The 26,721-nt window shown below is 36.4% G+C and overlaps 1 long non-coding RNA gene across 2 annotated transcripts; it reads left to right on the top strand.

Moving 5' to 3' along the window:
* Nucleotides 1–756: 756 nt before the first annotated feature.
* LOC141667682 (uncharacterized) lies at nucleotides 757–2,199 on the top strand. 2 transcript variants are annotated; one of them, XR_012552741.1, is made up of 3 exons: nucleotides 757–955; nucleotides 1,188–1,358; nucleotides 1,793–2,199. It is a non-coding gene; the product is annotated as an uncharacterized LOC141667682 (long non-coding RNA). The 2 variants fall into 2 exon arrangements; XR_012552740.1 differs by having other exon boundaries at nucleotides 757–1,358.
* Nucleotides 2,200–26,721: the final 24,522 nt, after the last annotated feature.

Here is a 26,721-nt window from a genome sequence, read left to right as displayed (position 1 = left end):
TTTTTCAAAAGTTTATATATTATTTTATATTAAATGATAAGTATTTGTGTATAAAATTAACAAAATATATCAAATATACTAATTTTCGTGTCCAAATCCAAGTGTCGGATCCTTATAAAATATGTCCCCAGGTCTTTGATTTTAAAGTTCAAACAATCGGGCACTCTGATTTGTGTCCGTGTCCGATCCTTCGTAAAGAGTCTAAGCATCATAGATAATTTGTGATAATTATGTTAGAACTAAGATTAGACAGCTCTCTTTTAATAAATACAGTTTCATTTTCATAAATATTAAGGTGATTTATGGCTAAACCCGTCACAGATCCATTTTCCTCGTATATGTGTGTGTTAGAATTAGATCTCTTAACAGCCAATATAGTTATACTCCCTCCTTTTGATTTGTTATCAAAAAGATTGGATACGGAAATTAAGAAATATGTATAAAGTAGTGAAAAAGAGAAAGAAAAGTGAGTGCAGTGGTGGGACCCATTAATTTTTAATATATATAAAAGAGAGATAGTGGGATAAAAGTAGTGTGAAAAGAGAGAAAAAGTGGGGAATCCATTGACTATTTTTGATAAGTTTTGAAATATAAAAAAATGGATGAAACATCCCAAAAAAGAAAGTGTAAAGAAATGAAAAGAACAGAGGAAGTATATGTTAGTGTATTTCCTTCCCAAAAAATTGTCACCACCTTCTATAAGTAACCAATTGTAATAATTTAAGAACCACATATAACACTCCCGTATCTGAGCTAAGTTACATTCTAATTAGAATTCATATTATACCACATCTCAACAACTTATTTTAAACAACTATCCCTTTTCTTCTATAACGACAAATCCTCTTACTTACACACATCAATCAATTGTCAACAGATTTTTTTATTGTTCATCCATCTCGCTATCGCCCACCTGCAAGAGTTCTTCTGTCAAATTAATATAGCTTCGATTAAGGTGTTATCATGTCTTTACCCCTGTTTGTATTTTTTGTGTTTATTATATTGTGTTTGTGATGGTTTGTTTGTTTGTTAATTGATGTTAATCCCGTCATATGTATTAAATTTGTAACTAATTAATCTCTCTTTATACATATTTGTATGGGTATGTTTATTATGTTTGTGATTTGTTATATAATTGGATTACATTGGCTTCGACTGCTCTAATTTTTGTTTTACGGTTTTTTCAGGTATGAATGAGCACCATCTAATATGTATTTAAAACCATCAGAGTCTTATCTTTGAATTTGGATATGGCTCTCAGATAGTTTACCAAATTGATTTCCTTCTGGTTGGTATTCACAATGCTGATTTCGTGGTTACCTGACTACATATGTTTTGGCGATATTGGTGCCACTTTGGTAATTAATTTTTCCGCATTAATACTAAAACATTTATGATAAAAATTAACAATATATATAGTGCTATTCCACTAGAAATATTCTTATAATAAAAAATAGAAATTAAAATAAAAAATTTCCAAATCACGTCGAAATATAGCATATATAGTATGCAAATCGATCGTTGAGAGATAGACAAAAATACAGTGAAGTCGGATTCAAAAAAAAATTATCGTCTGATGGGAAAAATAAAATTAAGAACGGAGGGGAAAAGCGGGAATTCTGTGTGGGAGGGTGTAGGTTAATTCGGTGTAGGTTAATTCTGTGTGCTGCATGTAGGGGGTCCATTAGATTAGATTGACCTAAGGGTGTAGATTAGTTTTTATTTTTCATTTTAAGCTTTATTTTCTGTTAGATATATTTGAGATGTAATGTCTAATATGATTCATGTTTAGTTTTCAGATCTTAACAAACAGGACATATCAGGACTTACTGAAATCATGACTTACTGGAAGTCAGAACTTAATATCAGAACTTAAGGTCATATCAGAACTTAAGTGTGGGAAGACTTTCATATAAGTAAGGAAGTTGATTTACAGTAGAAGATCAAGACTAAAATAAAAGAAGATATGCATGGAAAGAGTTAGAAGACTAAAAGACTTGTAGAAGATATCTGATTGATATATTTTAGGAGACAGAATTATATTCCATATCAATTAGAAGTTATCTTGTAACTGTGTATTATATAAACACAGACTTAGGGTTTACACTATATGTGTTATCATTATCAAATACATTGTAACCTAGCAGTTTTTAGTGATATTTGTTCATCACTGAAAGAGAACAACAGTTCTTATTGTAACAGAGTTTATTCAATATACTTGATCCTTGTTACATACTTATGTTAAATTGACTTGATTGTACTAACACTGTATTCAACCCTCTTCTACAGTGTTGTGTGACCTAACAATTGGTATCAGAGATTATCTGTTAACACACATACAGTAAAGATACATACAATCATGTCTGAAAAATCACAAACTCCAACCAAACCCACCAAAACTGAAGAAAATCAAAAGACTCAAACCCACAGTCGATATGAGACTATTAGGGTTCTCATACTGAGACCTTCTGAGTATCACATATGGAAAGTAAAGATGGCTATGTTTCTGGAAGTTACAGATCTAGAATACCTTGACAGAATTAATGAAGGACCACATAATCCTACCAAGCTCTCTGTTGTAGTTGCTGACCAACCAGCAAAGACCATACCAAAGGAGAAAGGTGAGTACACAGCTGAAGACATCTCATCTATTGCCAAGAATGCAAGGGTAAGGCATTTGCTGCATAGTGTCATTGATAATGTCATGTCAAACAGGGTAATTAATTTCAAAACTGCAAAGGAGATATGGGATGCTTTGGAGACAAGATGTTTGGGAACTGATGCAATCAAGAAGAACAGGAGGACTATACTCACTCAAGAGTATGAGCACTTTGATTCAAAAGCTGATGAGTCTTTAACTGACTTATATGACAGGTTTGTCAAACTCTTGAATGATCTGTCACTGGTGGACAAGGAATATGATCTTGAAGATTCAAATATAAAATTCATTTTAGCTCTTCTTGAAAATTGGGATTTGAAGTCTACTACCATAAGAGACAACTATGATCTTACTGAAACTACTCTTGATGAAATTTATGGTATGCTCAAGACTTATGAACTTGAGATGGATCAAAGGAGTAAGAGGCATAGGCTGAGGAGGAATCTCCTAAATTGGTTGCCTCAAAAAGGGGCAAAGGAAAGACTTTCATCATAAAGTCTGATTCAGAGTCATCATATTCCGATGATGATGATTCATAAACTGAAAGTTTACCTGAAATAGATGCTTATGAAGAGATGATGAATTGTGTGCTCTTATGGTAAATGGTATCACAAAGATAGCCTACAGGAAATTCAGGAAAGGCAAGAAGTTTTTCAGGAAAAGTGGAAGTTCTGATAAGAAAGGGTTCAGAAAGTCTGAAGGTAAAGGAAAGTCTGACAGAGGAGACGACTTAAATGTCAAATGCTACAATTGTGGTGAAAGAGGCCACATATCTCCTGACTGCAAGAAAGGAAAAAGGGACAAAAGCAAGACACTTGTCACGAAGAATAAAAGCTGGACAGACACTTCAGATTTCGAACATGAGGTGAACTATGCCCTGATGGCAAATGCTGACAGCAGCCGTGAAACTGCTGAATTGAAGGTACCTCAAACAACTTATGCCTTTCTTACTGATGATATTACTGAGTTGAGATTGTATCTTAAAACCATGTTCATTAGTTATAGAGATCAGACTTTAACATGTGAAAGATTAACATCTGAAAATCTAGCTTATAAAAAGAGAAATGATTATTTAGAAAAGGAGTTAGTTTTTCTTCATCAAACTAAGAAAGAAAAAGATGATGCTTTATATGTTAGAGATGAAGTGTTAAAATTGAATGAATCTCTAAAAGCTGACTTAGAAAAGGAAAGAGAGATTATCAGAACCTGGACTAACTCTGGCAGAACAACTTAGAATTTATTAAGTAGTGGAAACTGAAAAGAGGGCTTAGGTTATGGAGATGAAAAATCTGATATAAACTCTGATAAACAGAATGTTAGCATAAACTCTGAAATTAAATCCGCTGCAAATGCTAACAAACTTAAAAAGGCCAAAGGATCCAAGCAAGTTTGGGTCCTTAAAACTAACCAATAGTGGTATTTGTGATTGCAAGGCAACAGGAAAAATATCCTAGTGCTGGACAGTGGATGTTCAGGACATATGACTGGAAATAAAGCCCTGCTATCAGACTTTGTGGGGAAAGCTGGCCCAGGAGTTTCTTATGGAGATGGCAACATGGGAAAAACTCTGGGATATGGCAATATCAATCTTGGAAATGTCATCATTGAAATAGTAGCTCTTGTCTCAGGACTTAAACACAATCTGCTAAGTGTGAGTCAAATCTGTGACAGAGGTTATCATGTGGATTTCTTTGAAGAACACTGTGAAGTTGTAAGCAATTCTACAGGCAAAGTGGTTCTGAAAGGTTATAGGCATGGTAACATTTATGAAGCCAGACTTTCAACAAGTTCTGATGGTTCCGCAATCTGTCTGTTGAGTAGAGCATCAATTGAAGAAAGCTGGAATTGGCACAAAAGACTCTCTCATTTAAATTTCAACAACATAAATGAGCTTGTAAAGAAAGATCTTGTGAGAGGACTGCCAAAAATAGTATTTGCTCCTGATGGCCTTTGTGATTCATGTCAAAAGGCAAAACAAAGAAAATCTTCATTCAAGAGCATAACCGAATCTTCAATTCTTGAGCCTTATCACCTACTGCATGTTGATCTATTTGGTCCAGTCAATGTCATGTCTATTGCAAAGAAGAAATATGCTATGGTTATAGTGGATGAGTTCACAAGGTACACTTGGGTGTATTTCCTGCACAAGAAGAATGAAACTGCATCTATTCTAACTGATCATGTCAAACAGCTGGATAAATTGGTCAAAGATTTTGTCAAAATTATAAGAAGTGATAATGACACTGAGTTCAAGAATTCAATCATGGAAGAGTTCTGCAAAGAGCATGGAATCAAACAGAAATTTTTTGTACCTGGAACTCCACAGCAAAATGGGGTTGTAGAAAGAAAGAACAGGACTCTCATTGAAGCTGCAAGAACAATGCTTGATGAAGCAAAGCTACCAACCTACTTTTGGGCTGAAGCTGTGCAGATTGCTTGTTTTACACAGAATGCTACTCTCATAAACAAGCATGGAAAAACACCATATGAGATGGTGAGGAAAAAGAAGCCAAATCTGAAATACTTTCATGTATTTGGATGTAAGTGTTTTGTTCTTAAGACTCATCCTGAACAGCTGCCAAAATTTGATCTAAAAGTTGATGAAGGAATTTTTGTTGGATATCCACTTTCCACAAAAGCCTTCGGAGTCTACAATTTAAGAACAAGGGTTGTCATGGAATCTATCAATGTATCTTTTGATGATAAAAATATTACTGGACTTGAAGATTTCAATGATCATGATCAGCTGAGATTTGAAAATGAAGATTTAAATTCTGATTCTGTAAATTCTGATGGCTTAAATCCTGATCATGTAAGTTTTGATGGGTTAAATTCTGATGTCATTGAAACTGTGGTAACTACCCCAAGGGAAACTGCACCTGTTCATGGGGAGCAAGCTGAAGATACTATCACAACTCAAGACTTTTAAGAAGCATCAAAACCTGTCACTGGCTCCTCAAGTTTTGATTCATCAAGTTCTGATGAGCCAAATTCTGATAATTCTAGAAACACTGATTCTTCAAATCCTGAAGGATCCAACTCAAATTATGAAGTCTCAGAGAGCATACCTACATGGGGAGAATCAGAAAATGCTGATGGAGAAAGCATGGATCATAGGGGAGGATCCAGTTCTAGAAATCAACTTCCATCTGCAAGGAAGTGGACCAAATCACATACACCTGACTTAATAATTGGAGATCCTGAAGCAGGTGTTAGAACTAGAACTGCAACATCAAATGAATGTCTCTGTCATTCTTTTTAATCTCAGACTGAACCAAAGAAAGTGGAAGAAGCTCTTCAAGATGCTGATTGGGTGCAAGCAATGCAGGAAGAGTTAAATGAATTTGAAAGAAATAAAGTCTGGACCCTAGTGCTAAGACCAAAGAACAGATCAGTTGTTAGCACAAAGTGAGTGTTCAGAAACAAAACTGACAGTGATGGCATAATTACAAGGAACAAAGCAAGTCTGGTTGCTAAAGGCTACTCTCAACAGGAGGGTATTGATTATGATGAAACATTTGCACTAGTTGCTAGTTTGGAAGTTGCCAATTTCTTGGAGGCAGATTGGTTTCTTGGTTTAGCAAGAAACAGAAATCAATTTCCACATCAACTACAGAAGCAGAATATATTGATGGAGGAAGCTGTTGTGCACAGATTCTTTGGATGAAGAATCAGTTACTGGATTATGGGTTAGAATTTTCTAAAATACCTATTTACTGTGATAATCAAAGTGTTATTGCTATGACAGGTAATCCAGTTCAACACTTAATGACAAAGCACATCAGCATTAGGTACCATTTCGTAAGGGAACATGTGATGGAAGGTACAGTGGAATTACATTTTATTCCAACAGATCAACAACTAGCAGATATCTTCACAAAACCATTATGTGAAGCTACTTTTACAAGACTGGTAAATGAACTTGGAATGGTTTCAGGTTCTTTCTCTAAATCTGCTTAGTTTTTATTCTCATGCATCGGACTTTATGGTCAGTGTTTACAGATTGTCTTATCTTCATGTAATCTGTGCTTAAATTGAAATACATTAAATGCTAATTGTTATCTGATGTGGATCTATATACTCTGATAGTGATTTGAATATTGTGTGACTATTCAATCCAATAAGGATTACCATGCTAGATGCTGACCTAGTAGTCTTTAACATACTAGAAATCCCATGTCTGAATTAGTTATTTATGTGGAAATTCTTTAACACAAGCAAATTCTAATTTTAAGCTTAGTCAAATTTACTTTGTGTATCTTATTACTAAGTCACAAACTAGATTCTTGTTTCTTATCAATCAAATTCTGATGTCAATAAATTTTAAGGATGAACTAAATATTGATAAGCCTCACTTATCTGAAGAAAAGAAAAGAAAAGAAAATTAAAGTCAGGTACTCCTTTGAGATCTAGAGTAAATATGTGGAAGGGAAGACCCAAGTGCATTGCTGGTATTAAGTAATATGCATTAGAAAAGCAAATAAATTTTTCTTGGTGACTTTTCACATTCTCTGATTACTGGAGAAATACTCTGAAAATAGCATAAATTCTGATAAGCAGTTGTGACTCATTTACACTGATGAGCCACTGTGAAAAAGAATTCTAAAAGATGCATAAAATGAGCACAAACAGTTGAGGTGGACTCATGCACAAATTTATCCTATAGTAGACTTCATTATTAATGACAGATTTTAAGCACTTTTCTTAGTTATGCCTTATTTCTAAGATGTACTGAAGTATATCAGACTTTAATATTTATCTGATATTTTGCAAATACACACATTCTCACTCCATATGAATGATGAAAATTACAGTGGTGATCAAGTTGTTTCAGATAAACAGTTAAATGTCATATGCATAAATTATGAGGACAAGTTCTGATGGAAGTTCTGATGATTAAACTCTGAAGAAACAAGTCAGTATTTGTATGAAGAATCACAGAAACAGACATTCACTTTTTGAGTACAGAAGCCATGTTCTGATGACTGTTAAAATATGATAATAATCAAGTTCTGATATTAAATTCTGATGGAAACTCTGATGCTTACGTGGCATTATTCTTTACTTGACTTATTTGTGGTAAATACTGTAACGGTCATATTTAATCAGAATATAATTAGGTGAGATAAAAACAGTCATAATCATTTGGGTTAGTGGTAAACGTGCTTGTCTTGAAAAACTGCATGTGCACAGTAATTATTACTTATTTTTCATACCCACTAACTCCTGCTTTAACTATTGACTTTTCACATATTGTCAGGTGTAAACTGTCTGCCATACTTCACGTGGGTTGTATAAATAAGAAAGTTAAAAGATTTTACAATCTTTTACCTACTTCTCTCATTCTCTTATCTCTCTTATTTTCTCTCACCCACTAATATTCTCTGAAGCTCTTTTTCATACAGGCATTTATTTTATCAAACACCTTGCAAACACTCTTTTTCTCACTTGATTTTTAACAGAAATGGCACCAAAGATATAGTTTTCAATGGAGCTAAGTTTGTTCCTAACAACTACTCAGCTATTCTCTCTAAGGATGAAGCTCCATCCGAACTTCACTTCATCCAAGACTTTTTGTCTCAAAGTGAAATTGGCTATGCACTGATCCAACCAGACTCATTCTTAGGAACTCAAGTGCTGGAGTTCTGGAGGTCAGGAGTGTATGATGATGGTGGTTCCAATGGGTCCCCAAGTATTATCTTTACTATAGGGGAGGATGCCCATGTGGTGACTTTGGCCACAGTTCGACAAGCACTACATCTGCCAAAAAACTGCACATATTCAACAGTTGAAGAGCCAGTTCTTCAACAGCTAATGGCCAATCTGGGCTATGAGAAAACTCTGGAAAAGCTGGGACAGTTGAAGAGACCCTACATAAGGAGGGAATGGAGTTTCTTCTTTGACTGCATCACCAGGACTTTTGCAAATAAGTGTTCAAATTCTGATGCAATTCCAATCCTCAGTCAGCAAATTGGGTATGCTTTAAATACTCAATCTCATTTTGATTATGCTAGTGCTATACTAGGTTTTATTGGTGATAGGATGACAGAAGATATAAATATAGTCTATTTTGCTAGATTCTGTCAGCTATTATACAGTTTTTGTTGCTCTGATGCACCACAACTTGAAAGTGAGTTAATTTCACCTTTTAAACTTACTAAGAGAACATTTACTGACTTATTATCTACTGATAATAAGAAAACTGTTTTGAGACCCCTCTAAATTCTTACATCTGTGAAACAGTTTTTGGTAAACTCCGACCCAAACACCTACGCCTCCATATATACTGATGTACAAACAACCTCAACCATCAGCACATACCATCAAACCTTCACCTTCGAGGCCTAAGAGGGCAAAGTCTGTTCCTCAACCTCTACCAAAAAGAAGGAAAATGATTCTCAGGGATGAATCTGATAGTAAAGACGAAGCACATGTTCATGCATCAGAACCTGTGATAGTTGAAGCTGAGAATGTCACTTTTCAGAAAGTAATTACAGCTCAAGATTCGGATTACTTGAAAAGAAAGAGAACTATAAGTTCTGATGCTGCTAAAGCAACTCCTTCATTGGCAAGGAGATTGAAGAAAATGAGGGCAAAGAGGTATAATGCTAAGCCTACATCTAAGGATACAACTGAGGCTGAGGAAGGAGATCAGGAATCTCTGATCTCAAAAGAGCCAATTATCATTGAATCTCTGACACCTCCAGCTAAAGACAAAGACACTGTTCAGGATACAGTGGTTACACCTCCTGTTTCTCCTCTTCATGAAGATGTTATAGTTAAAGATTCAGGCTTAAATCCTGAAATTATCATCAATAGGTTGCACATTCCTACTATTCTGTATTTGGAAGCTCCTACAGCAGCTCAGCCATCTACAGTCAATTCTCCAATTTCACAGGCTGAGATTCCATCAACACCTATTCTGGAGATAAATTCTGATGCTCAGAATTTAGATGATGTTGTTCCAGAATCTCCAGTTGCCTCACATACTCTAGTACTGTCCGAAGATAATGAGTCTTCTTTAAGTTCTGAAGACAGTGTTTCTGTTGATACTCCAGCTCCCATTCTAGGAAAGGAGGCACTTATTGAGAAGTTTGTTGAGCAAGCTGCTCCTATTCCTTGGGAAGATACTCACAGAGGTGTGGAGTGGACCAAGAAGTGGAATAAAACTGAATTCATTCCAAGCTCCAAAGTACTGACAGACCATATTGGAAAAGCTGATGAGTTGCTCACAAATTCTGATTTCAAGACATAACTCAAAGTCACAGCTTTTTCTACCAAAAATCTTCAAGGTCTACACTCTGCTACTCATGAAAAGTTTAAAAAACTTCTTGAAAAAGCTGAAAAGCTAGATATGGAGACTAAACTTGAAAAATGAGGTTTATCAGACTCATTTCTGTGAAAGTTGAAGCAATTGAGAAAGCTCAAGAGAAGAAACATGCCCAAATATCTGAGATCCTGGATAATCAAGCTTCTTAACAGGCTCAATTGGATCAGATCCAATCTTCAGTTGAACTTCTTCTCTCACTCCTACTATCAGATGATGCCAAAAGGGGGAGAAGATAGTTAAGTCCAAATGCTCTAATGATCAAATACTGAAGAAGAAAGATGATGAAGCTGATGACCAGGGAAACCCTAGCAAGGGTAGAGGTCTAGTTCAAAGTAAAGGGCAAAGCAGTAAGGTTTATTCAAGGAAACTAATTAGTGAAGCAAGCAAATCTTCTACTCAAAAGAAGACAAGTTCTGAAGCTGCTCAAACTCAAAATCTGATAGCAAGTACTGAAACTCAAAATCTAATATCAAGTTCTGATGAGCAAACTCTGATGACAAAGCCTGATGTTCTGATACAAGGTGGAAGTCAAGATTCTCAAAAGTTTATGCAAACTCTGAAGCTCAAGGCAAAGCAGACTATTGTCTACTATAAAGATCCTAAGATTCAGACACTTGATGAGGAAATTGCTAGAAGATTATTCCTGAAGCATAATCTAGGAATGGATTTAGAAAATCTCAAGGAGGAAGAAGCTAGATTTAAATCTGAAAAGACAAATCTAAAGCCAAAAGCTTCTGTTGCAAAGAAACCTCCAAGGCCTAAGGTAAAAGGCATTGTGATCAAGGAGAAGTCACATACTGAGGCATCAAAGCCCAAAACAAGATCACAGATTGAGATTGATCCCAAAGACAAAGGGAAAGGAAAAGTTGATGAACCAATTAAGCCACTGGAGATGAAAATTCCTCAAATTTTGATAAAGCCAGTGTGCAAAATGGTTCAAGTTACTGATGATATTCTTGCTGAAGATAAAGATGTTAAAACTCTGAAAAGAAAGAAGATTTCTGAAGAGTCAAAGACAACCTCTGACAAGGCTCAAGTTGTTCAGAGTGAAGAACAGCAAGCTATAACTGAAATAGCAAGTTCTGATAAAGTCATCAAATCAACCTCTGACAGTGCTCAAGTTGATTTAGACAAGATGGAAGTAGCTGATAAAAAGAAACTTCTATGGAAAAATGTCAAACCATCAGATCTAAAGAAAAGCCAATTGATGTCTACTTTCATGACTATTGGATTAAATGCTAGAGAACCAAGAGACAGGACTGGACTAGGTTCTGATGAAGCTAAGATCAAGACATGATTTGAAGTTGCTACTAGAGATCCATTTCTATTGACTGACAGACCTCTTGAAGATGTTACACAGAAACACCTTGATAAGGTTATCTCTGTTCAAGTGGTACTGGATGCTCATGACAAGCACAATGTCAAGGAAAATCTGATTCTATTTCTTAAAGATGGGAGGACATATCGGATGTCAGAATCAGATGTGCTGAACAAATTATTGAAAGAACTTCAATTCTTTCATTACCTTTTAGAGGTAAAGTCTGATATTACCAAGAGATGGTCAAACTTTATATTAAAGACCATCAGAGATAAAGCAAGAATTTCTGGTTCAAGAGTTACAGAATTCATTCCTAATATTGTTAAAAATGATGGAAGTGAAACTTTAATGAAGAAGAATTCTGCTAAGCTTTAAGTGTTACTGAATGAGAAATGTCTGTGCTACAATGAAGATTATTCTCATCCTTGGGTAATAAGACTGAATGATGATTTACAAAGAAACCATATCTCTGCTTTAAGGACTGCAATCTATCAGATTGGAAGTCAAGATGAAGAGATGAAGCAAGTTAAAGCTACAATGTCTCAAGTACTGAGGAGTAAAGAAGAAAAGCTGATATCAAGCTTTGTCAAGGATCATTATGGATTCAGATTGACTTAGTGAGATTGGTAAAAGCTACAAGGACTGTAAGTTGTAGTTAGTTATCTAGTTAGACTTTTATTGCATTTGTACTTAAATGTTTTTGACATCATCAAATCTATTAACTTGTATATTTTGCATAATTTATAAGTTGGGGGAGATTGTTAGATATATTTGAGATGTCATGTCTAATATGATTCATGTTTAGTTTTCAGATCTTAACAAACAGGACATATCAGGACTTACTGAAATCAGGACTTACTGGAAGTCAGAACTTAATATCAGAACTTAAGGTCATATCAGAACTTAAGTCCTGGAAGACTTTCATATAAGGAAGAAAGCTGATTTACAGTAGAAGATCAAGACTAAAATAAAAGAAGATATGCCTGGAAAGATTTAGAGGACTAGAAGACTTGTAGAAGATATCTGATTGATATATTTTAGGAGACAGGATTATATTCCATATCAATTAGAAGTTATCTTGTAACTGTGTACTATATAAACACAGACTTAGGGTTTACACTATATGTGTTATCATTATCGAGAAGATTATACATTGTAACCTAGCAGCTCTTAGTGATATTTGTTCATCACTGAGAGAGAACAACAGTTCTTATTGTAACAGAGTTGATTCAATATACTTGATACTTGTTACATACTTGTGTTAAATCGATTTGATTGTACTAACACTGTATTCAACCCCCTTCTACAGTGTTGTGTGACCTAACATTTTCATTTGAACAAATGCCTATATATATTCTGTATTTTACTTATAGTTATATACTATACGACAAATGCCTTTTCAAATATTCCCAAATGCCATTTTTTCATGGGTTGTTCCTAGAGTTACTTAGTTGTTGGTAGAATTATAATATTTTTATTTGTATCTTTTTATTTATAACATGTATATCCATTTTTAAACCTAGATATGGCATAATTTTTATGTTGAGAAGGTACTTCTTATGACCCTTTATTATGTCACAATAGTGTTTTCCTTGCAGCTCAGAATTTCTTACCCTATGCAATTGTGTGCTGAAAAAACTGCAATGTGGCCTTATAGAAGCTGTAAATTTGCATATAATCTCTACAAAAAATACCAAATAAATTGGAGTGCCAAGGTATTTCGGTTAACCTAATGATCGATCATATACTTGCAAATGTTTTTCATAATAGGTCAAATTTAAAACTTTTAGCCTCAAAATCAACTTGCTTCTTACAACTAGTCAGGGTCATATCAACTTGGAATTTGATCGTGAACTTATTGGTTTCGCAGTGTATTGTACTCATTGAAGATAGTCATACAATTGGGCATTATGAAAACTTTTGGGCTGACTAAGGCATCAAGGTATTGTTTAATTTTTCTTTACATGTCTTTTCTTAGTTAGTTTTCTTTTTTTCATAATTTTATAGAGAACTTTAAAGGGTGTTGTATGTAAGTATAGTGATGGTATTGTTTAATATCTTGATCTTTTTTATCTCAGTGAAAGTATATAATAATTTAATATTTAATGATGCAATTTGTTTATAAGCCATGTTGTATCAATTTTATGTTGATATGTTTATCGTCAAATTTGACAAGAGTACAATTACTAGAAGACTTGCGACTTTACTTGAGTTTAAGAAATAGGCCCCTTAAATTTGAGTTGGATTGCTTCCATTGTATTGAACTTGTGTTTTTGATGTTGCATATGACATTCACATCGATAGAATTATAATTGAGTGTGTTTTTAAAAGTTTTTCATAGGCAGGAACTTTTTTTGGTGATAATGCTTCACTTTATTATAACCTAATTTAGTAATCGAACATTATTGTTGATTTTGGGATTGAATTTCTTAACAATTTAGACCCAGTGACGTGCATAGGCTTACTTATGTTATAGTCTCCATAGTATGCTCAAAATTGTCTCAGACGATGAAGGTGTTGGAGCAGTAGTGTTAATTTGTTCCTGTGCTCCATTTCGTGGTATGTATAGCATAGAAGGCCCTTCACTTTCTCTTTTAATTATCCTCAAATTATAAATATACAATTTATAAAATTAATTTACAATGGTGATTGTTTTCCTTCATAATGATGATCCTAGGGTTTGACATATTACTTTTTTGGTTTGACAATCCTTTCTTCATGCACCCATTTGGTGAAATTTTAAGTGCTTACTGATCAGGATACATGAGCCGTAGATCTTCAATTTCTTTGAAAGCACAGATAATGGCAAATATTAAGAAAATTAAAAATCTTTATGGAAGATCTTACAACTCTTGAAAAGTTAAAAGCAACACAGTGTGGCAGAGAGAAGATAGTGGCAGTCAGAATGCGATAGTGTTAGGAATATGTTGTGAACTTGATGATAAGTTAAACAAAACACCTTAGTAGATTTAACTTAGTGAACTTTGTAGCTCTCGACGGATGTTCTAATATAGTCCCGATGGATGAACTTTATAGTCCCGACGGATAATAATTTGACATCCATCGAGAGTGTAGCTTATTTAACAAATAAGTATTGTAGCACATTTCTGCAAACAACATGTTTTAGTCTAGTAGATTCTGTAGGATTCTCTAAGTCATGTTTACTACTAGATTGATATGCAGAATAGGTTGGCTAATTGTATATATGAGATATCTTGTAATTCTGTATAAGTGAAATAGAGTCAAGTGACAGATAGACTCCCGACGGATGATCTACAAGGCTCCCGACGGATGATCAACATATTCCCGACGGATGTTCAACATAATCCTAACAGATGATCATATTCAAAATAGCTGTTGATAGTGACAACACAGTCACATGCGTCGAGTGTTTGCAAAAGAAATGTGGCAGCCTGTTAAGCAGGATTTTGAGAACAAAGAAGCATTTCCATTTCCATGCAAATGTGAAGATATTCAAAGATGCTGGATAGAGTAATGTTGCCACATGATATTAGTCTAGATTCATTTTTGTTTTATTATCTTGTATTATTGTCATGTAACTTGGTGATATATAAACTAAGTGTAGCAAGTAGAACAATAAAATAAGCAAGCACATTTTTCAGAGAGATAGATAAAGCTGTACTTGTTAAGAATTTCTCTGTAGTTTATTTGTTCACTTGTAAAGCAGTTGTGTGCTATTCAAAGCATCACAGAGTTCTCAATCTGATATATAAATATCTCTGGTGGATTCTTTCAAATTCACTAAAAAGTTTTAAAGCTTGTGTTTTTTAATCGGTGTTTTGATTTTTATTATTCTTTCATTCCGCATTACAGCAAATCAAACAGTGTCATATATATTAAGTTAGAACATTTTTAAAACATCAAAAGAAGCCAGAATTACATTCAACCCCCCCTTTCTGCAATTCTTGTTGTATTTTAGGAAATAACAATTGGTATCAGAGCAAGCTCTTGAAGTACAAAGAGTTTAAAGATCACAACAATCAACAAGATGAAGAAAAAGGATGTTGGAGTTAAAATTCCATTTATGGATATAGACAACTATCACCACTGGAAGGTGAAGATGCGTCTACATCTTCTTTCTCAAGATGAAGCTTATGTGGATTGCATTGAAAGAGGTCCTCATGTCCCTATGAGAGCTGCTATAGGGAATGAACCATCAGTTCCAAAACCTAGGCATGAATGGTCTGATCCAGACATTAAACAAGTCAGGAAAGATAAGAAGGCCATGAACATATTGTATAATGGTAGTGATGGTGATATGTTTGATAACATCATTAACTGTAAAATAGCCAAAGAGGTTTGGGCCACAATACAGATTATTTGTGATGGTACTGAGCAAGTAAGGGAGAACAAGATGCAACTCTTGATTCAGCAATATGAGCAATTTCACTGTGAAGAAAGTGAGTCAGTCACTGATATTTTTAGTAGGTTTCAGAAACTACTGAATGCTCTAAAACTGCATGGAAGATTCTATCAGACAAAAGACTCTAACCTCAAGTTCCTTAGATCTCTCCCAAAGGAGTGGAAGCCAATGACAGTCTCATTGAGAAATTTACAAGATTACAAGGAGTTCTCCTTGGAGAGATTGTATGGTATCCTGAAAACCTATGAGCTTGAAATAGATCAAGATGAAAGGATGGAGAAAGGAAGGAAGAAGGGAGGATCCATTGCACTTGTTGCTGAGTTGGAAAAGGAGAAAGAAATGAAGGTGGAAGCTGTTGAGTCTACATCAAAGGTCTGTGAAAACAAAGGTAAAGGGCTGGTAGCTAAAAATGAAGAACAGTTGAGCCAAGATGACATGGATGATATTGATGAGCATCTAACATTCTTATCCAGGAGATTTGCCAAGCTCAAATTCAAGAAGAATTTTGGAGCAGCCAAGCCAAATAGAAATATGGTTGATATGTCAAAGTTCAAGTGTTTCAAATGTGGCTTGGCAGATCATTTTTCTAGTGAGTGTAGAAAGTCTGATTCCAGTAAAAAGAAGTTTGAGCCTGTTGATTTTAAGCAGAAATACTTTGAGTTGCTCAAGCAGAAGGAAAGGGCTTTCATAACTCAGGAGAATGACTGGGCTGGAGATGGATTGGATGAAGATGAAGAAATTAATTATGTCAATCTAACCCTAATGGCCAAGTCAGATGAAACAGAAACAAGTTCATCAAGCGATCATGTAATCACAACCAACCTAGCTCATTTATCTAAAGCTGAGTGTAATGATGCAATAAATGACATGTCTACTAAATTATATCACATGCGTGTTACACTCAAGTCTCTCACTAAAGAAAACAATAAAATCAAAGAGAATAATGTGTTTTTAAGTGAAACAAACAATGTGCTAGAGTCTCAATTTATTGAATTTAAAAAATTGAGAATTGAGTGTAAAATTGCCAAGGATGAATTAAATGAGTCCTTGAAGAAAGAAGAGATTTTAAGGAAGCAGCTTGAGCGAGAACATGTGGTAATTAAAGCATGGAAATCATCTAGAGATGTTCATGCTCAAATTACTAAAGTTCAAGGTATAGAATCCTTTTGTGATGCAATCTGGAAAAAGAGCAAAGAGAAGCTTGATTCCAATCTGGTTGAAGGACTCTTTACGGATGTGGACTCGACGGATGATGAAAATCACCCGTCGGATAATCAAAAGGATTATCCGTGGAGAGACAAGGAGCCACATTTGTCGGCTGTGAGTAAACCAGTTAGCAAAGATAAGTTAGTTAAATTGAATGAGAAATATGGATCAGTTTCTAAAAACTTTGTTCCAGGAGAATCAAGTCAAGTTAGAAAAGAAAAGAAAGCTAATGTTGGTCATATGTCTATCAAGCAATTGAATGACAGACTGGAAAAGATTGAGGTTTAAACATAAGCTAAAAGGAAAAACAATAGAAATGGGAAGGTAGGTATTAACAAACATAACAACTACACACCTGATAAATATGCACAAAGAAAAATCTGTGTTAAGTGTGGTAGTGTTAATCATTTATCTGTTAATTGCAAGCTTGCTATGCCTACTCCCATGTCTACACCTTCCTCTTTTTCCAACATGACAGTTGGATTAATTATTCATGTGTAAGAATGTCATTTATTGTCTAGCATGTTTTTATAAAGTGCAATAATATGGACATCAGTTTCTTAATAACTGCTAGATATATATTTCATAAGGTCTCCCACTTATATCTGGGGGACAAAAAAACTAGCTGAGTTCATACATGCCTGATTATAATACATCATTACTTATCCTAAATACTGAAATATAAATACATAAGCCGTATACCATAAAGGGCTAGGAACGCTATCTATTACTAGCTCTCCTATCAAAATTGGTGACAAGTCACCCAGCCTTCTTCAAGGTCCATATCTAGTCACTAGTCCCTCAGTCACTGTCACTGCGTGTGAGGTCACGCACCCTCCTCATCACTCCTGCCAACATCAGCTCTGCATCAACTACTGGGATGTATCCTCCAATCGCTGTCATCCTCATCTGAACCCGGGTACGGAGCTCGATCCCATCAACCTCTCTGCGGGCTATGGTTGGGGAAGCAGCTCTAAAGTCCCCTGGGTATCTTAGTCTGATGGCTCTCTCAGCTATCAGTGCCTGGCATAACTCCACAATGCGAGCAGATGCCGCAGTGATCTCAGCATTAAGCTGAGCCACCATCCAGTCGTGTACAACTACATGTATGGTCGCCGGGGGTTGTAGAGGTGAGTCTGGGTCGCTAGAGGATATGTCGTAAGCCTCGTAGACCTGTGTATATATCCCATCCTCGTCATCATCATCAGCATAGGGCATAGGGCTCTGAATCCCTAGGGGTGGGGTAGGAGAGCGAATGGTCGGGTGAGGGTACATCTCTACGTCCCTCCATCCTACGCCATCTCCCTGGGTCATCTCAACGTCATTAGCTATGGGGCCAGGAAGGTCGGTCTCCTCCTCCGGGACATCCTCAGTGGGGTCATCATCTGAGTCATCAATGGGTGGGTCCTCTGGCTCGGGAGTAGGGTCACGCTTAGGAACCATAACATCATCATCAGGGTCAACCTCCCTCATAGGCTTCATGAGTACCTGACACAACTTAGAGTCGGAATTCCCTTGAGGGTAAAAACTGTCAAGACTACCCGTGTAGCCCGATGATGAACTAGACTTGAGCTCTAATTGATTATTTATTATCCTTATGTCTATGTATTTTATATCCAATTGTTTCCAAGATTTGATAACCTAAGGCTCTGATACCATTTTTGTGGCATCCCAAAATCCGGGGTCAGGAATCTCGGAGGCCACGCCATCTAAACTACTACAAACCACATACCTTACACTACAATATATAAATACTCACACTTTACGACCCCACACTTATCACACACACACACTTACAGGTTATTGTCTTGGAAACGAACCATTCATAGCTAGAGTAATTCAACCATAAACTGATAATTATTACAACCCAAAAGTAGTTAAGTCTTACCGGGGAGTAACCTTTAAGTAAGGCTAGTCCTTCGATCAAATATACGTTTCTTGTTTATTACCTTACATTAGTCATACTTATAAATAAGCCGAACTAAAAACAACTGAAAACCAATCCAGCTTATTCGGACTACCTGTGGTACATCACCAAACAAACTACGGAACAGCTGGCCATTTCCTACCCATTTCCTGGCTGTGGTTCTCATGGTAGGCATCTTGATTCACTGTTGTGTTGTGTAAATTTAAGTAAACAAGTGTGAGCTATAATATACAGCATAATAATGTACAGTCTGAAAATGACTGTATGATAAATTACGTGAAACATCATATATGATAATTATGTTTTATTCGAATTTAGTTTGTTCTTGGTGACACATACCTTCTTATAAAAACAATTCTTTAGTGGATTTTATTATCCTGCGAATACCTTTTAATAGTAAACCCAACACCTAGGCTTGGGTTACGGTATTGCATCACAATTCCAATTAGAAGAATAAGACATTCCTTGGAGCCACCGCATACGATGATCAGTCGTACTACGATAAAAGTAACCTTTTCTACATGTAGATGGATGATTCCCTTTTATTATTGGTTATCACCCTGGTCGCATTCAGGCCTTTTCTGTGTCCGTCCCTCTCAGGTACACACTTCGCGTCTATCCCTCTCAAGACACGGTTTTGCGCCCATCCCTCTCAGGTACACATACTCCACATGTTCATCAGTGTATAAAATGCTTTCTTATGTGGTAATAAATTGGTAGTCTCCCCAGTCCACGAAGTACTGGAGTCTACCCCTCCTTGTCCTTGTAAGAATCCCATCATATTTATGAAACTTATATTGTTCCCTTAGCATATTGCTTGTTGATAGGTACACTTGGATATGTACGTATATATATGTACTTCCGAGAATTTTCGGAGGAAGTACTAAGGATATGAGTTGACCGTTGTCAACATATTTGTTATATAAGGGGGAGTTTCTTTTGAAACTATATTCAAAATATTTAATTAAGTCGACATAATATTCTCTGCCATTCTGAAATTATTCGAATGATTTTTCCGAAAATCAAAAAGTATTTTAAATCAGGATCCATGATTGTTAAATCATAATAAACCCTTTAATAAATAATAAAATGATAATCGACAAATAATTAACCTCGAATGAGTTTACTCTTTGAAAGAATATTTAAAATACTATTCCTCAACTATTCTATGTCTACGCAATCAATAATCTTTAATGTTTAATCAGGATTGAAATAAATAATCGTTGGAGTATATTTCTCCTATAATAAAGGAATAGGCATATAATATTTATTGTTCGAATAATAAAATATAGTTGAGGGAATATGATTGTTGGGAAATCGTTTTAATAAAAGTTCGAGGTGTTTTAATATTTCGTAAGTGAACGTTGAGTCCCTTTAAAACGTACTTTTATGGATTTGTGATTGTCCTAATATCACCGGAATGACTGGTCTGTGTAGATCTCGCATTTCTCACCGTATAGGTAGTGTCTCTAAATTTTTAGGGCAAACACTATGGCTGCTAATTCTAGATCATGCGTCGGGTATCTGCTCTCATACTCCTTCAATTGTCGAGAGGCATACGCTATAACTTTGCCGTTGCCGTGCTACATCAGTATACATCCTAATCCTTTAAGCGATGCGTCACTGTATATCACAAACTCTCCCTTTCCATCGGGAAGAGTGAGCACTGGTGCCGACACCAGCCTCCTTTTCAGTTCCTGAAAGCTTTCCTCACATTTCTCTGTCCATACGAACTTTTCTGTCTTCCGGGTAAGTCTAGTCAGTGGACCGACTATCTTAGCAAAATCTTGCACGAATCTTCGGTAATATCCTACTAAACCCACAAAACTCCTAACTTCTGTTGGGGTAGTTGGTCTTTCCCAGTTGGATACGACCTCTATTTTGGCAGGGTCAACTAAAACTCCTTTGATACTCACCACATGTCCTAAGAACTGAACTTCCCTTAACCAAAACTCGCACTTCGAGAACTTGGCATATAATTTCTCATTCCTCAAGATTTCTAAGACTATCCTCAATTGTTCTGCATGTTCTTGCTCTGTCTTTGAGTAGATCAGAATATCATCTATAAAAACTATCACACATATATCTAGGTACTTTTTGAACACTCTGTTCATCAAATCCATAAAGGCTGCGGGTACATTGGTCAGCCCAAACAACATTACTAAGAACTCATATTGCCCATACCTAGTGCGAAAAACAGTCTTCGGTATATCCTCAGGTGTGATTTTTAATTGGTGATATCCTGTTCTCAAATCTATTTTGGAAAAATATACAGCTCCCTTGAGTTGGTCGAATAGGTCATCAATCCTGGGGAGAGGGTACCTATTCTTAATAGTCAGCTTATTCAATTCTCGATAGTCTATGTATAATCTCATACTGCCGTCCTTTTTCTTTACAAGCAGTACTGGCGCTCCCCATGGCGACACACTGGGTCTTATCATTCCAGTATCTAATAATTCTTGTAGTTGAGAAGCTAATTCCTTCATCTCAACTAGGGCTAGTTTATAGGGGGCCTTGGATACTGGTGTCGTTCCTGGTGCTAATTCTATAGCGAATTCTATTTCCCTGTCAGGTGGCAACCCTGGTAAGTTCTCTGGAAACACATCCTCGAATTCATTCACTACGGGTATGTCCTGTATATTAGGGACTCCCTTCTTGGTATCTACCACAAAGCCAAATAGGCCTCGTTACCTTTCCTTAACAATCTTTTTTCTTGTAGCATGGTCAGAAATTTCTGGTTCTGTCGTTGACCTTTAAACACTACTTCTTTTTTATTTTGCACTCTTATCTTTACCCTCTTCCATTCACAATCTATTTGCACTCCATTACTGGATAACCAATCCATTCCTAAGATTACATCAAATTCTCCTAACGCAAATGGGATTAGGTCAACCTCGAAGACCTTCCCTTCTAATTTTAACTTACACTTAGGGTGTACTTGATTCACAGGAATTATTTCTTTGTTTGTTATTTCCACTTGTAATACCTCACATAAGGATATGGCGTTAAGTTTTAACTTTTTAGAAAAATCTTGAGATATAAATGACTTGGTTGCTCCAGAATCAAATAGGACATTTGCATGCTCGGAATTTAACAAAAGGGTACCTGCTATCACGTCAGTGTTTCGGACAACATTTTGAATAGTCATGTTGAAGGTCCTAGCAGCTGGGGGTCGGTTGGATGCAGCTCTGCTCATCCCTGAGGCTGGGGGCTTCAGTGTCGGGCAATCCTTCCTCATGTGTCCTACTTTCCCATATTGGAAATATATTACGCTGGGTTGGTTGCAGTTGTTGGTAAGGTGTCCGGTTTGACCACACATATAGCACTTCAAAGGGGCTCTCGCCTGGCTGCACACTCCAAGATGTCTCCTTTTACAGGTTTGACACTTCGGTATTGGGGTGCGGGGTTGGCTATGAAATGTTGCCCTAGATTGTCCGCCGCCCTGGCCAACACTTTCACTTGGGGCTTTTCTGAATTCGGGGCCTCGTGCAAGTTGGGACACCACTCCCTTGACAAACCTGCTTGGAAGGCTCCTGTTCCTGGTTCCTATTCCTTGGCTTCCTATCTTCCTCTTCCTATTTTCCTTTTCCTTCACACTCTACTCACTGCCAGCTTCAACAATCAAGGTTTTTTGCACTAAGGTGGCATAGTCTGTCAGCTCTAACACCGCCACTCGGTTTTGGATCCACTGTTTCAAACCAAGCTGAAACCTTCGTGCTTTCTTCTCTTCGGTATTCACGAACTCAGGAACAAATCTCGAAAACTCAGTAAACTTGGCCTCATATTCTGCCACAGTCATCTTATCTTGTTTGAACTCCAGAAACTTAATCTCCATCTGGGTTTCCATAAACCTAGGAAAATACTTATCTAAGAACAGTCGGGTAAATCTATCCCATGGGATCACAGCATCAGTCTCTAGTTTCGTTTGGACTCCCACCAGTAGTTAGCTTCTCCTTTCAGCATGTAAGAAGCGAAAACTGTCTTGTGTCGTTCCTCTACACCTAGTATCTCGAAGGACATTTCTATCTCTTTGAGCCAGGCCCGTGCTTCAACGGGGTCAACAGATTCTAGAAACTCTGGGGTTTGAGAGATTTGAAGGCCTTAAAGGCAGTGGCTGCAGTTTGTTGGGCAGCATGTGGTTGTGGTGGAATAGGCTGTTGGTTCAGATTTACTCTTAACAGTTTCATAAATTCATTCATGGGGTTCCCTCTGTTAGGTCACACTTTCACTATAGAGGGGGTGAATACAGTGTTTATTACAATCAAATCAAACTTCAAGAACTTATGTAACAGAAAACAAACTTTATTTAAACAATAAACTCTGTTACAATCTGGAACTGTTATCTCTCAGTGATGAACAAAATATCACGAGAGCTTCTAGAGTTATAATAAATAATATTCTCGATAATGATAACACCTCTAGTGTAAACTCTATTTCTGTGTTTATATACTACACAGTTACAAGATATTCGCTAATTGATATGGAATATAATTCTGCTTCCTAAAATATATCAATCAGATATCTTCTATTCCAAGTATTCCATTCTTCACGGAATTCCTTCTTCATGCATATCTCTTCTTATGTTTATCTTGATCTTCTTAACTTTAATCAGCTACTGTCCTTATCTGATCATCCTTCAGCACTTAAGTTCTGATATCTATCTCCTGATAACATAAGTACTGATATCCCTTAAGTTCTGACTTCCAGTACCTTAAGTTCTGACTTCCAGTATAAGTACTGATCAGTTAAGTACTGATTTGTTCTGTTCAAATAAGATCTGAAATCTAAACATAAAACATATTAGCCATGACATTATCAAATATATCTAACAATCTCCCCCAACTTGTAAATTAACAAAATATACAAGTTTAACAGATATTTGATGATGTCAAAAACATTAAGTACAAATGCATGAGAAATAGACAAGATAACTACAACTTACAGTCCTTAAAGTTTTTACCAATTCAACTTCTGATAACAACTTCAACCTGTATAAATATCAGAATTTAAGCAGTTGTAGATCTTCGACTTGGCTTCATCATTTTCTGATCTCTCTGATGTCAGGAATTGTTCTGAGATAATTCTTCAACAAACATTTCTCAGCATATCTGAGTTCATCAATCATTCTCCGTTTGACATCTTTAAGCTCTGCAGTATCTTCACCAGTTTGAAATATTGCAGCTCTGAGATCATTAATCTTTGCTTTTCTCAACTCCCGATCTAGTCTTATGACATAAGCTTTGTTAGACTCTAGATTGAATTCAAGCCTCTTAATACCAAGATATGTTCTGATCTGTGCAGTATTAGGCTTCATATCAACAATATCACCATTGTGATTTCTGTACTTTGGAACATATCTGCTGTCAGACTTAACAGAATAAAGTCTTTTCTGTCTCTGAATCTGTTCCTTTAAGTAGTTTGCAGCAGTCTCTGTTATTCTGTCATCCACTTGAAGTAAGAATAATACATGCTCCAATTCTTCAAAATACTTCAATGGAATGGCATTTTGTCTTATATGATAAACCCTACCATCTGTCATGAAATACAACATGATGTATTCTTTCAAGTAGGTATGGTAAACCATCTGTACAGATTCTAGTTGATTCAATCTCTCAGGAGTTGCTCCAATACCTGGTTCACTCAAGGAAGTTGGATCATCAGTAGTGTTGTGTACTCTTCTTTCATCAGCACTTCCCAATCCAGTTTTATCTCTAGCTTCCTTTCCAGTAACTACTCTTGCTTCAAAACCACTTAAAGTAGTCTTCAAAGATTGAGTCTGTTTTGCTTTAGTGAATCCTGGTAGGAGTGTTTTAGATTTATCTTCTGATATCAAGTTAACTTGAGCACTGTCAGAGGTTACTTGCTTCTTCTGAATATCAGAACTTACAATTTCTTGACTCTGAACAACTTGAGCCATGTCAGAGGTTGTTTTAAGAATTTTTCTTGAAGTCAGAGCAAGATTATGTTTTCCATCAGTAATTTCTTCTTCCTCAGGAGGTACATAAGGCTTGATAGGTTCACCAACCTTTTCTTTACCCTTGGATCTTGGATCTATCTGTGGTTGTGATCTAGCCAAAGTTTCTTCAGTATGTATCCTCTCTTTGATCACAATGCCTTTAGGTTTTGGAAGTAACTTTTTACCAGAAGCTTCAGATTTAGATGTGACTTTCTCTGATTTAAGTCTGGCTTCTTCTTCCTTTAAACTTTCCAAGTCCATCCCTGGATTTTCTTGAAGAAATAACTGTCTTGACATTTCCTCATCAAGATCTAGAAGTTCATCAGAACTTATCCTTTTACCAGCAGCAGAACTTATTCTTTTCCCAGTATCAGAACTTGTTCGGTGACTAGCTTGTCTTGATGTAAATCTTCTACCTTGACTATGACCACTACCCATTCCAGAGTTTCCTTGGTCATCTTTTCCATCATCCTTTCCTTGCAGTGACTTGTTGGTTTTGCATTTGGACTTAATTACCTTCTCCCCCTTTTTGGCATCAGCAGGTAATAAAAGAGAGATAAGTAGTTCCACTGAGGTCTGGATTTCAGTAAGTTGCGATTGCTGAGAAGCTTGATTTGTCAGAATTTGATCAATCTGAGCTTGTTGCTTCTCTTGAGTTTTCTCAATATAAGCAACCCTGTCAATGGTAGGTTGGAAGAACTTTTTCTTATCAAGTTTCCAAACTTGTTCCTGTTTAATAAAGTTCTCCTGAATCTTGTGTAGCTCTGCATGAGTGTTGGAATGAAGACCTTGTAGATGTTTAGTACTCAATGCAGTGACTCTAAGCTGGGTTTTAAAATCATCAGAATTTAACATTTCATCAGCTTTAGTCAAGTGCTCAGCAAGATGTAAAGCATTTGGAACACATGAAACTGAGTTCCATTCCTTAGTCCACTCCTGTCCTGCAGGAGTTTCACTCCAAGGTACTGGTGCATCCCTGATAACAAACTCCTTTAGCAGTTCAGACTTAGGAAGAGTCAGTGGAGGAGTATGTCCTGAAGGACCTGCTGCATCAGCATCTACAGTTGTAGCAGCTTCACCAGTATCTCCAACATTTGCAGCATCAGAACTTAAAGAATCAGTATCTTCTGATAAGACAACTGTATGAGTAGCAATGGAGGCTTCAACATCCTCTAATTGCTGATCTGATACTAAGTTCTGATCAACAGCCATATCCTGATGCTCACCTAAAATCTGATCATCATCTTGATGCAGAGAAGGTGTTAGTGATAACTCAGGAGTTTGAACAGCATCAGTAACAGGTGTTGTGGAAGGATTATTTGCTGTTGGAGCTTCTAAGAAAAGTATTTCAGGCACAACCAAGTTCTGAATATCAATTTCAGCACTTGTGCCTGGATCAACAAGAGATAAAGAAGGTAAATTAGCCTTGTCAGATACAGGTTCCTGAAATGGAGTTGATGGAGAAGAAGTGACTGGAGCAAATTCCTTGTCTTGTGAGATCAGAGATTCCTGATCCCCTTCCTTAGCTGCTTCCTCCTCATCATCTGAAACTGGCCTCTGTGCCCTCTGTTTCTTGTACTTCCTTGTTGATTTGGATTCCTTGGGAGTTGCAGGAACAGTCATACGTCTAAGCCTCTTGAGAAGCCTAGAACCCCCAATTGCAGAATCCTTCTGAGAAGTTGCCTTCTCAGCTTCATTTATCATAGGTTCTGAAGAAGGAACCTGATCTTCAGAATCTGTTTCATCTCTCAAAGTAATCCTCCTCTTCTTCTGAGATGTTTGAGGAACAGTCTTTGTTCTCTTTGGCTTAGAGGATGTAGGCTTCACAGTAGGTGCTGAAGAAGAAGGTTGAGTAGTCTGTGAAGTGAAGAGATATGATTTGAGATAAATTCTGAGGGTAGGTTGAGTAGAATGAGAGGTAGGGACTGAGGTTGATGGATT

Source organism: Apium graveolens, chromosome 6 (assembly GCF_009905375.1).
Source record: "Apium graveolens cultivar Ventura chromosome 6, ASM990537v1, whole genome shotgun sequence".
In the NCBI taxonomy this organism is placed as follows: Eukaryota; Viridiplantae; Streptophyta; class Magnoliopsida; order Apiales; family Apiaceae; genus Apium; species Apium graveolens.
This window is presented reverse-complemented; position numbering and strand designations above follow the sequence as displayed.